The following is a 13,190-nucleotide window of genomic DNA, read 5'->3' on the forward strand; positions in this document are numbered from 1 at the left end:
AAACGATGCTGTATCATTATGTCCAAGGACTTTATGGCGCATTTATCCGTGGTATAACGTCTGAATATGCAGATACGCTACGAAGTCCAAGGGAATAAGGCGCATAGGTTATTATTACGCATCCAAACTTTTGGACGTTATTTCGCAAAAAAAAAAACGCGGTTTAACAACCGGGAAAATATGGCCTCGGACGTTGTGGCCCAGTCTTTGACAACACTGACTCAGAAAAAAAGTAGTTTTCATGCTTCTGCTAAAAAAAAAATATATACATGACTAATACAGTTAGTTGATAGTCATCCTTGTGCAAATTTTAAAAAATGGCGAAACTTCTGACTGTTATTTTAAACCTGCCAGCGGGATCCTTTCTAATTTATTTCAAAATCAGTTCGCGGGCCTCACCAAACCTACTCATGGGCCGCAGTTTTGTGACCACTGTTCTAGAGTTTAGTTCAGAAATTCCCCTATTTTTAAATTTTCGAATGCCCTTCACGGATTTTTCAGGGATTTCTCCAGATATTCTTTCAAAAAATCATCCACGGATTCCGTTATGAATTTTTCTACGCGGATTTCTACTGAAATTTATGTTTCCATAATTTCCCTTTAGAAATTCATCAAACATTTAGAATTTACTTCACAGTATCTTTCAGAAATCATTTCCTGCATTTATTAAAAAAATCTTAGAGAGATACATTGATAAATTTTACCAGTGTCTATTGCAAATTTCAGAAAATCTTCCAGGAATACAAAAAGATTTTTTGCTAATGCATTTTTTGGTTTTCTGCAGAAAACCGTCCGGCTTTTTTAATTCCAGTAGGGAGACTCGAAGAATTTCTTCAGATATTTTTTAAAAGTTGCTTGTAAAAGTTTTCCATTGATTGTTTCCAAGGATGTCTTCAGAATTTAGTGCATGGATTTCATCAAAAACTCCTCCAGGAATTTAGAAGTTTCTCCAGTGCAACTTTAATGCACTTTTTCAAGTTTTTTTTTCAAAAATTTCTCTTAAGATTCCATTAGGAAATCCCTAAAAAAAATCCTCCAGGGATTCTTTCAAAATATCTTTCAGGGATTCAGAACTCCAGGACTTCCGAAGGAAATTCTAATGATAATTTTAGAAAATATTGATTGATTGCTACACAAATGGCTGCAAAGTTTCTTGACCAAGAGATTTCTCCAAGAATTCCTTATGAAATGCTTAGTTATTCCTCTGTAGATTTTTCCAGGGATTTATTCAGAAATCGGTCCAGAGATTCTTTTAATAATTTCTCTAGAGATGGAGAAATCACAGTTAGAATTTCTTAAAGAATCCCTGGAAAATGAATCGCTGCAGCAGTTGTGAAGGAATCTGTGAAAAATTATTAAAAGAATCTCTGGACCGATTTCTGATTAAATCCCTGGAAAAATCTACGGAGGAATCCATTCAGATTTTTTTTCAGAAATTTTATTACAAAATTATTTAAACATTCCTTTGAAAATTCCACCAATGCTTCTTCAAGAAATTCTTCTAAGGTTTCATATAAAAATCCTACTATAAATTTTATCAAAAATTTCCAAGGATTCCTTTAAAAACATTTCCAGGGAATTACTTTAGAAATTTCTTCAGAGACTCTCCAGAATTCCGTGTAGAGACCGCTCCATAACTGTCTCCAAAAATCTTCAAAATATACCAGGAACTCTTCTAAAAATAATTATGTATATGGATTCAAAATAAAAATTCCTCCATACATTTGTAGGAAATTCTTCAAACGATTCCTACGTTATACTCCAAGGATTCCTTCAAAAACTTAGCTAAATACGACTCGAGCGTTTGTTCATCCAAGGAGGTGCGGCTCAAACAGCGTCTGTTCCGGCATCCAGCGGCTGAGAAAGAAACGCTGCATCACGCCCAGCTAGATCTGAGTGTTGGTTGGAACGTTACAGGAACAGAACTGGCACGATGGCTCTCCGGCGAGACAGGAGTGTTGGTGTAGGCCTAATAAGCCACCCGTAAAAATTCCCATTGCAAATAATAGAGGAGAAAATACGACTCGATACAATCGGCAAAGACCCATGCGACGAAAAAAAAGGCCTACGATTGGAAACTTGAAACATGGTATCGCAAGGGACTTCGCAGTATGTGACACGAGCGAGCGTGAGGTGGTCGAAAGGTGGCGCCAGCATTACGACGAGCACCTCAATGGCGACGTTGCAAGCACCGAAGTTAGCGTGGTAACAGATCTAGGAGTATGTGCACAGGACGAAAGACGTTCGGCCTCTGACCTCCAAAAAATTGAGGAGGAGGTTGGCCGGTTGAAAAACAACAAAACCGCTGGAGCAGATCAACTACCAAGCGAGTTTCTAAAATACGGTGGAGAAGCACTGGTGAGAGCACTACACTGGGTCATTACCAAGATTTGGGAGAAGGAAGTATAGGGCACTGCACTGTTTTGATTTTGTATGGGATTTTGACGTTTCGTGGCCTTGTTGTTTACAAAATTTCTGTAAGAGTGAAAGAGAGAGAGATAATTTCATGCGCTGCCCTATTACCGGAGGAATGGATGGAAGGTATCGTGTGTCCCATCTACAAGAAGGGCGACAAGTTGGATTGCGGGAACTATCGCGCGATCACACTACTGAGCGCTGCCTACAAGATACTCTCTCAAATTTTATGCCGCCGTCTATCACCGATTGCAAGAGAGTTCGTGAGGCAATATCAGGCTGGATTCATGGGTGAACGCGCTACAACGGACCAGATGCTCGCCATCCGCCAGGTGTTGCAGAAATGCCGCGAATACAACGTGCCCACACAACACTTGTTCATCGATTTCAAATCGGCGTATGATACAATCGATCGAGAACAGCTATGGCAGATTATGCACGAATACGGATTCCCGGATAAACTGATACGATTGATCAAGGCGACGATGGATCGAGTAATGTGCGTAATTCGAGTATCAGGGACACTCTCGAGTCCCTTCGAATCTCGCAGAGGGTTACGTGATGGTCTTTCGTGCTTGCTGCTCAACATTGCTTTAGAGGGTGTAATTAGGAGAGCGGGGATAAATACGAGTGGAAAGATTCTCACGAAGTCCGATCAACTGCTTGATTTCGCTGATAATATTGATATAATAGCTCGTAACAATGGCGGAAACGTACATCTGACTAAAGAGTGAAGCCAGGCGAATCGGATTAGTCATTAATGTATCGAAGACAATGTATATGATGGCAAAGGGCTCCAGGGAGGAATCACCGGGCCCGCCACCCCGAATTTTGAATCGACGGTTATGAAATCGAGGTGGTTGAAGAATTCTTGTACTTGGGCTCCCTGATGACCGCCTGCAACGACACCAGCAGGAAATTCACAGACGCATTGTGGCGGGAAATCGAGCTTACTTTGGACTCCGCAGAACTCTACGTTCGAATAAAGTTCGCCGTAACACGAAGTAAACTATCTACAAAACGCTGATCAGACCGGTCCACAATGGTCCGGAAAAAGATAAAGTTCGGCCAAAACTCTTTTTATGTATTTAATCGAAGTTATAGGTTGTCTAGATATGTTATATAATATTTTTAATGTTTCAAAAATTACGTAACTTCAATGATTTCAAAAACGGTAAAAATCAGTAAACCTCACATTTTTTGCGTTTTTTGTTAGAAAATCAATTTGAATTTAATTAAATGACTAGCTTTCGATCAAATCCAATCAAGTTTGTTCAAAACGTGTGAAAAATGTGGGAACATAAATTTTATTTTAGCCAAAAATAGAAAAATAACGTAAAATATATGAAAAAACATGACTTTTTTAAATAGCTCTGATTTAAAAAACTGCAAAATTCTGCAAAATATTTAAACGTTTTTCTGCAGCTCTAAGCATGATGCTTAGGATGTTCTATTCGAAATTACGGCGACACGTGACGACACGAATTGTTTTTTAACTTAAAAATTACCAAAATTCCTAAGGTACGATATATGAAAATTTGAAAAGTTTTGTGACATATTAATTTTGCACCATACGTGCATTTAAACAGTCCAATAACAAGCTCTTATATGCTGGATAACATAAAACATATATTCCATTCTCATAATATTATTATTTCACTTTTTTCGAAAACATCATTTTTCAATTTTATGACTTAGGCCACTTCGGCAGTGAAAATGTCATTGAAATACAAAAGCTTGTATACTTTCAATTAAGAATCATAAAACTGCAATATATTATCTTTGTTATAAGGTGAAATAAAGTTTAAAAATATCAATTTCGTTTTTTGAGAGTTTTGGCCGCCCCTTTGTATGGAGCCCGACCAATGTGCGGTCGTCCTCTATGGGCACGAAGCATGGGCTTTACGTGCAGAGGACCAACGCACCCTTGCAGATTTCGAACGGAAGGTGTTGTGTACCATCTTTTATGGCACAAATTTCCCGAATGGAGGAGAACGTGCCTCTAGAGCCGACCTACTGATACCTGACCATCTACGGCGGAGTGCAGATGGAAGACGGGACTTGGAGAAGGCGAATGAACCACGAGCTGCATCAGCTGCTGAGAGAACCAACCATCGTCTACACCGTGAAAATCGGGAAGCTACGGTGGACGGCATTCACGGCATCAGGATGTCGGATAGCAACCCGACTAAAATGGCTCTTGAGAGTCATCCAACCGATACAAGAAGACGTGGTGCGCAGCGAGCTAGGTGGGTCGACCAAGTGGAGAACGATCTGCGGATCCCACGCAGAGTGCGAGACTGGAGCCACACAGTCATGGACCGAGTGGAATAGAGACGGCTTCTATGTACAGCAGGAGGCCACTTAGGCCTTAGACTGACCAGTGAGGTAAGTAAGACAATAGTGTATTATACTGAAAAAAGATACATCGACATCGACTGTAGGGCTGTGAAAATAACTTTTCATCCTCTGAAGAAAGAGACAGCGAGGATATGCTTGATAGTAAACTCGGCTTTGGCAAATTACATGATTGCGGGTCAAAACAGAGGCAGGTCTAGTTATATTAATACTGAGATAGTGATTGATATTAATGTGTTCGAAATACTTGTAGATTTTGAATATCTTTTGTGACAATGACGATTCCTGTGAATTGGAAAGGCGTACTTCAGTTGAAAATAGGGCTACGGTCACGATCGTGGAGACTAGGGGATGATTACCCAATACAGACGAAGATGGAGCGCTACAGTACTAGGCCGTAATTTTTCCATAAATTAACAAATCAATAAATTATTCCTTGAATGACGAATACTTCTCGAAGGAAAGCTTTGGAACATATTGAATGTATTCAACAAAATACGTTTTCTGCCATCATTATCCTTTATCCTTCTGAGAGGAAAATTACGAGAAGTGGACCATCGGGTCAAAGAATCATCAACTTTGTTCGAAATTAATTTGCATGCTTGTTTTCCTAACAAAATAAAACGTCAAACTTTCGTCTGACCTGAACCTGGCGATTATTTCAATCAAATAATCCAAACTCCAAAATCCGAGAGCGGTCTACCAGCTGCATCCTCTGGCGAGGTTGCGAAAATCAAACTGATGATCCCAATTAGAAATGCAAATTTGAAGCAAACACATGTCACGGAGCAAACTCCGTCCCGGCGCCCGGTGCAGAATGGGTGCGAGACATAGACGAGCTCGAACCAACAAACCCCTTCCTCTGCCGGTCGACCTTCAACCGTTTTCCAGGGGAAAAATTGCTGTCCCAGAAACAAAGTGCTCATCCACCCGAAGTGTGCTACCAACAGAACCTAACCGAGCAGAGTAATAATCAAATTTATCCTTTTAGCTACCGCCACCAGTGCCCGCTGACCCACACCGCAACGCCATCGCCACTCGACTCTTTTCTTCCACTTCAGCCGAGCGAACTTTGAAAATAAAGGGATTTCGGTACTTTCGTCGTTGTTGTCGTTGTCCTCGTCGGCGTCCTTGTCGTCGTCGTCACAGCCAGAAAGGATTAGCGAGCAAAAGTTTTGCACATGAGTAATTAGTGAAAGTTTTATGAGCGTTCGTTCACATGTGCTGCCTCCGCTGCGCTGCTGTGGAACCGAGCCTGGGTGGATGTGTGACTGAATAAATCATGAGCTGAGTAGGAACATTTCGCATGCGTTGGATGGATTGGTGGTGCGCGCGCGTTCCGAGTGAGTGTTACTGCAGACGGATTATGGTGTGTGGGACTTGGCTCTCTGCAGGAGTGCTGAGTCGGAAAGTTGAGATAAACGAAGTTTTTCCACCCAACCAACGGCTGACTGACTGACTGACGGAATGACAGATGCAGTGTGAGTTAGTTGGTATACAAGGAACAATTAGCGAGTTATGGCAGGAGACGGATATTAATGTTACAATTCAGAATGATAAGTTTTTGTTATATGTACTTTAAAATATTTGAAAATATAGATAATGTAAATAAGTAATGTGTGCCATGTTTAATAGTAAAACATTTGATTAAATTGTATTGCTTGTAAATTATTGGCCCAAAGAAGATGATCAGCATGGAGATTGATCCTGCTTGATGTGCGGAACAAACGAATCTGGCTGTGCATTGCGAGGATCCATCGACAGGAGGAGAAAATCGGGTGGGCGTCGTTCAACGAACGGCGACTGGAAGGCGCTGCGGTGAGAAGGTCCTTCGTCGAGGAGCTGGAGAACCGCACTGTGGGTATTCCGGAAGGTGGAAGCGTAAAGATCAAAAGAGCGACAACAAGAACGTCTTCATCAACACCGGTGAGCTACGTACTGATAGAAAGCAGTAGATCACAGATGGCACCTGGAGGAAGATAGAGCGAAGGAACGCCAAAGCCGCGAAAGAACGTGCGAAAACACGAGGACCCAAAGCTGTAGCCCGTCAACGCTATTCGGCTTTCGAGAAAGAAGTTAAACGCTCATGTAGGCGGGACAAAAGAGCGTGGGTGGACTCCCTAGCAGACGAAGGCAAGAAAGCCGTAAATACCGGCGATATTCGTCTCACTTCGCCTTAGTGGGACTGAGATCAATGCTACGATGCCCGTGAAAGACACATATGGACAGCTATTGACAAACCCGGCTGACCAGTTGAAAAACTGATTCGAGCACTTTGGAAACCTTTTTCAAGTGCCGGCCACGCCACAAACCCCTCAGCATGATCTGCCAAGGGTTCGATGCATTGCTCGAGGTTCGATCGTATATCAGCGGAGACGCTCAAAGCTGACTCCGCAGTATCTGCAACATATCCCGAGCAGAAGGGAATAACAACCCCAGTCAACAATTTGGTTGCTATATCGAAGTCGCAACTGTGTTATTCACGCATATATAGCATTGAAAAAATCGTATTCAATTCAGGATTAAGCCATATACGTACTAAAGTGGAGGCCATATAGAAGCTTTTTTCCGATTACTATGATGTTTTCCAACATTATGTACGATTTAAGTAAAAAAATTATTACCGATTTAACTGAGGTTCAAAATGAAAATATACGACACTGCAATATCATTCTAATTACGATTTAGCAGAACCATATACAACTCTAGCTCATGAAACTTAAAAAAATCTTATACATCTGGAATCGAACCTAGGTCTTTCGATTTAGAATGCATGCGTACCCATCTGAGCCATTTCATCGAGTTGAGAACACAGAGATTAAAGCAGAAGACATGATATGAAAAAGTTAAGAAATATATTTTCAACTTTGTGGATGGAATTCTCGTCAACACCGCCAAATTGAAATGAGATAAATATAACCTTTTGTTCCAATATGTATGCAAGATCATTTTCGACTACAAACTTTAGTTACGACAAGTGAAAACTACAAAAGCAAACATGTTTGATTCTTTGAATCAATATACGAATATGTCGATTATATTTGTGTTGTGTGCGACTCAAGTGTGATGCGGTAGATCAATATGCATCATACTTATCGTCAAATACGATTGTAACGATTTCAAACCCACCTTCAGGAATAAACTTTATGGCAGTGTGGTAAGCATCATGGCTTTTGAGCAAAACCCAAGAAATATCAGATTAGATTTGAATCTGTTATGGACATTTTTTATTACGTATCGAAACAAACATATTCGGAGAATCAAATTTAAATGCAAGTTATATACATTTTCTTGCTTCAGATTAGTTTATATGTAACAAATTACGGTCTCTAATCCCGTAAACGAATTTAAATTTTGTGCGAAGTTGAATGATGAAATAAGAGCGGCACGGTATATCTAGCACGAAAGTCGTTGGTGGTTGCGGCGGCGCCGTCAAAAATAAACAAGACGTCAATGTTTTTGTTTTCTTTTGCACGGTGGTCAGTGGTTCGAACAGTACGAACAGTTTCATTCATTCGATCGGTACCGGTAAAGTCGTCGCGGGTGAATATCGATGGAATTCTTGTTCCCGGAAGTGGCCATCGCATGTCCGGAGAAAGCTGGATTGGTCAAGGATGGAAATCTAGTGATCATGATAAGATTTCGAATGTGTCGTGGTCGAACGGCATCGCGCGATCATAGCAACAACGATAACATTTTGTCGTCAAGCATCATAACAAACTTCGGTCCGAGAAGTTTCGCGATCGCGATGCGATCGTTATCATGAAGTCGAAATGATAAATTAGTGATTTCGTTCACTTTTTGAGCATTCTTGGTGATTTAACTTCCAGATATGCTTATGATTGTATTTTTTCGAATCATGAATGCGACTTACGGGTGCATAAGTGGCATACAATGTGATGAATAAAATTTATCATGACTTGTAACATGATCCGATAACGGGTCATCACGCGATAAAGCGTGCATCAGATGCTTTAATTGTTCTGTGATACGAGCACGGTGCGAGGCGTCGGCATCATGCTACTGCAAGAACAAGGCTATCTTGGATTATTCGTATCCTGTATCATTTATCGCTTGAAGTGATTTTCTGCCATCCTTGGGATTGGTGCTTGGTGATACCGTGGTATTTAGTGGAAGGTGGAGGAAGTGTGGGGGTGGCCGTGAATACTTGGCTGTGCTGTTGTGATATTTATGTGATGTCGTCGAAGGTGATTGTAAGTGATGCTTTTCAAAGATTGAGGCACGACAAATGAAATTCAGACCACTGGAACAGAATCTTTGTGTTTTTCTGCGGCAATAGCGAAAGCAGGTTTTTAAATTCGTCCGAAACCGGGAAGCTTTAATGTGGTACTCAGTGCTCGTGGAAATTGACATACCATACAATACGATAGATTATAAACATTGGCAACATAAATAGATGTTCATATACGATTCCGATTGAAAACCTAATAATATACGATTTGATTTGTATAGTGTTTTACGATATGTGGTTTGCTGGGACAGCATACGAAAATGTGTAATTTTGCAAAAATAACTGAGTAATGAAATCAGTTATTTTTATGTTATTAACATAACAAAATATGTTATAAACTTGGCTGTCATAAGCGGCAAAATAACACTAATCATAACAAAAAAAAATGCTCCTGGAATACCAATAGAATAACATGTTTTGTTAGTTTCGATAACAACATAATACATAACAATAAATTTGGAAAATTTGTCAATAACAAAAGTTGTTATTTTAAAGTTATTGTTACCGATAACGGCAACAATACGGTAGGCCGTGTTCCAAAAGTTTAAACAAACTCGCCGGAGTAACTATTTACTATTTATTGGCAAAGTTGGTTAAATTTTTCCTGTAATATACAATATTTCTTATTACTATTTTCCCACTTTTCGTATTATTAGTGTTTGTACATAGTTTTAATATTTAAAGAACTAGTTACTCACGTTTAGTGTCTTCGTATCTCCGTTCTGTCCGGTAAGCGGTATTGTACGGTAAGTTCAGGCTCTATTATCTGTTACTATATGGAATTTGTTGATTGTAGAACAATCCCACTTTGTTTAGTTATTTTAAATGAAATTACCTTGATATGAATCAGAACAGCTTCACTAATCTTTCATGCAAAAGCACCAACGGAGATTCGGCGGTACGACTAACTACGTATGATTAGATGAGAGAACATTAGATTAGAATTCAGTTCGCACTGTTTCGAGTTCATTCTATAGAAACCTAAGGTTATATAGTTATCCGCTCCACGAATTTCAACGAATCATTCATAGAAAACTTGAAACGATTTAGAGGCTGTAACTAAGTTTAAATTAAAGATTAAGCTAATCTCCACAAATCAAGATACTTTTGGTTTGTTTTGGTTTGGTAGAGGCGCGTTCGCATATTGCGGAACAGTTATTGTTAGTTATCAATTAGCAAAATTAGTTATGATATCAAAGTAAGTAATAGCGTGCTGAAAATATATTTTGTTTCATTGTACGAAATCGCTCGTCATGTTTACAAATGCCATTCGTTGTTTTCTGCTACGAAAAGCTTCGTAATGTGCATGAGTTCTTTTCGTACAAAATTGCTCCGACACATTTTTCTGTCTCTTTTTTTTTTGCCGGAATGACATTAAACATGCTTAGAAAAAATACCACACGTTCGTCCACTTGGATATCACAGGCTCTGAATCACGTATCTTCTGATTGATACCTACCAGTGCTAACCACCCATCTGTGGGCGCTTGTTGAAACCATCCGAAAACAACCAGAACGCTTTCCACTTTGGTTCTATTTATAAATAACTTTTACTTTCAACCGAGAGCATGTTTCCTTTCCTCTTCTCGCACACGCACCGTCATATGCTCATGAAAACAGGTTGCTTTGTTTTCTCTGCGATCCAATCAATCGTCAGTGATGACTGCAAAACTTTGTTGCATTCTACGAAGCAAAATTTTCTTTTTACACATGATTAGTAAAAAACGTTCGACATTTGTATGTTTTGTTTTATTCTACACAGCTCGAGCTAAAATCTACAAATGAGCAAGTTCACCGCCTGTCGGATTCGTGATTTCGTACATGATACTACTCCATTTGTATTGTTTCATTATGGTGGTACGAATGGACCGTACATTATACTCAAATTGCTTTCAATTTACGAAAACTAGTTTTACGAAAGATATTCGTTGAGGTTTAACGAAAGAATATTCTGAGTGTATCATTTTGGAGCAAATCAATGAATTCCAAGAGTCTCTGTACCTTGTATTCATTAGTTACGAAAAGCTTTCGATCATCTCAAGGGTGTCCCAAAGAAAATCATCGGCATCATTGAAGCGCAGTATAGGGCATTTTTGTGCAGAGTATTGCACAACGGTGTTTAGTCCGATCCCATCCGGGTAGTTGCTGAAGTGAGGCAAGGATGTATAGTATACATTGTATACTATAACCGCTACTATTCCTCATCGTAATCGACGAGATCCTGGTAGTTGCGATTGACCTCTAACCAAATCGTGGGTTGCTGTGGCTGCCCATTACCCCGAATGATTTATCCGCAAGCCTTTCTGGAGACCTGGTCTGGGTAACTAACGGTGCTCGAAGTTGATGGCCATATTTTCAACAAAGATTTTCCTTCTTTGCGCATATGTTGTTCTTTCTAGCAATACTACTGAGGAACTTTTTGGCATTCTAACTGCTAATGTGATCATCAGATATGTATCCTTCTTTCAAACATAGGCTATTCATTCTAGTTATTCTTTCAAGGAATTTGTTAGCGTTTCAACTGGTGATACTTTTATCAGAGATTTTTCCCTCTTCTAATCATAGGCTATTCTTTCAAGGTGTACTGTCATATAGAATAGTGACATGACCACTAGTTTATTATTCTTATTATTCATTATTATTCTTCGATCATATGATCTGAAACCAATAGTTCAATAATGATATTTTCCTTCTTGTGGCTTTTGGTAGTTCTTTTGTTTATTCCAGGATTTGAATATACTCTCCTCTAAGGGATTCAGTTCTCTAAAAGGCATAATGAAATATTATCAACCAGCTAGTTCATTCCGGGGCTAACTGCATGGCTTTCCTTCATTTCAGCAATTATTATTATTATTATTATTATTATTATTATTATTATTATTATCAGCAAATAGAGAATTAGTTATAGAAAAAAAATATTCGGGGTAATGGGTCGTTCGGGGTAATGGAGTTCGGGGAAATGGGAAATGGGAAATGGAAAGAGGCTGCATGACAAGAATTCTAAATCGCATTGCCAGCTTTAACCGTGCCAGAGTTACAGCAGATTGCTTTTCATCTGAAACTATCAAGAGCAAAGATGAAAATGATTCACAAATGCAAGCACATGAACAAACATTCCTTCTAAGAAAAGAGTATTCCCATAAGTTTGTGGCACTAAGCCTCCACATCTGTAAAACGCACCCTACCCAAAAGTTTAACTGAAAAACCCTTGCGTTCCTAGTAGGTACGCGTCTCTAACCTGCGTCAGCGCGCACATCAAAGGCTAATTAGCTGTTTCTGATTGTCTATACTAGAGCCCAACTTGTGTGTGACCTCATAACAACAACAACTAAAATGCCAATGACGACGGTGAGTTGCATTGACAGTCTGAAATGGGATCCCTGTGTGAATGCCAATGTCGTGTCTGCCTGACCGAGCTGAAGCATTTACGTCAGTCACTCAGCCCAGTAGTGTTCACAGGAGGATAGGTACAAGCTTTGGATGCTGTTATTGCCACACTACAACACACTAGCTGGAATGGACTTTGGTCTTGGCTTCGGTTATTCTATAGCTGCTAGTGAAACACGATTGTACCAAGAGACGGCCGGCGCGGTTTGTCCGGTGGTCATCAGATCATCTGACAAGCCATTGAGAAGTGCAGAGTGGCAGCAGCAGCAGTGCTTCAAACACGTTCCAGAGTCTTCCATGTCTTCTACTGTCCTCCATGTTCAATGTGCAACGGCAAGAGGAGATGTGTGTCGAAACAGAATCCCATTCCGAATATGTGAATGAATTCATAATTGCTGGTTTCATTTTCAAAGGATGACGACGACGTCGCTGGCGATGAATGCTGGCTGGCTGGCTGGGTGGGATTGTACACATATATTGCGGCACGTCCTTTCTGTTCTAAATCGGTTGGTCGGTCAATGGAATTTGATATGAGGTTTTCAAGTTGAAAGCTTTGAGTGACACTTTGTTGGTGAAAGGGTTAAATGGCAGTTCTAAATTAAAATTACGGATCCAGTTAAGAGGTCTTTGAATTGGATTAGTCAACAATTTTCGGGTTTATCTGTGCTTTACGAAGAGTTGTGTTTTGGTTGCCAAGCGAACTCGATGTGGATCTTCTTCGTGAGCTGAGTTGAGTTAACACAGAGACGAGAATCAAATTTATAATCTACTGTGACAAG

Source organism: Aedes albopictus, chromosome 3 (assembly GCF_035046485.1).
Source record: "Aedes albopictus strain Foshan chromosome 3, AalbF5, whole genome shotgun sequence".
Classification (NCBI taxonomy): domain Eukaryota; kingdom Metazoa; phylum Arthropoda; class Insecta; order Diptera; family Culicidae; genus Aedes; species Aedes albopictus.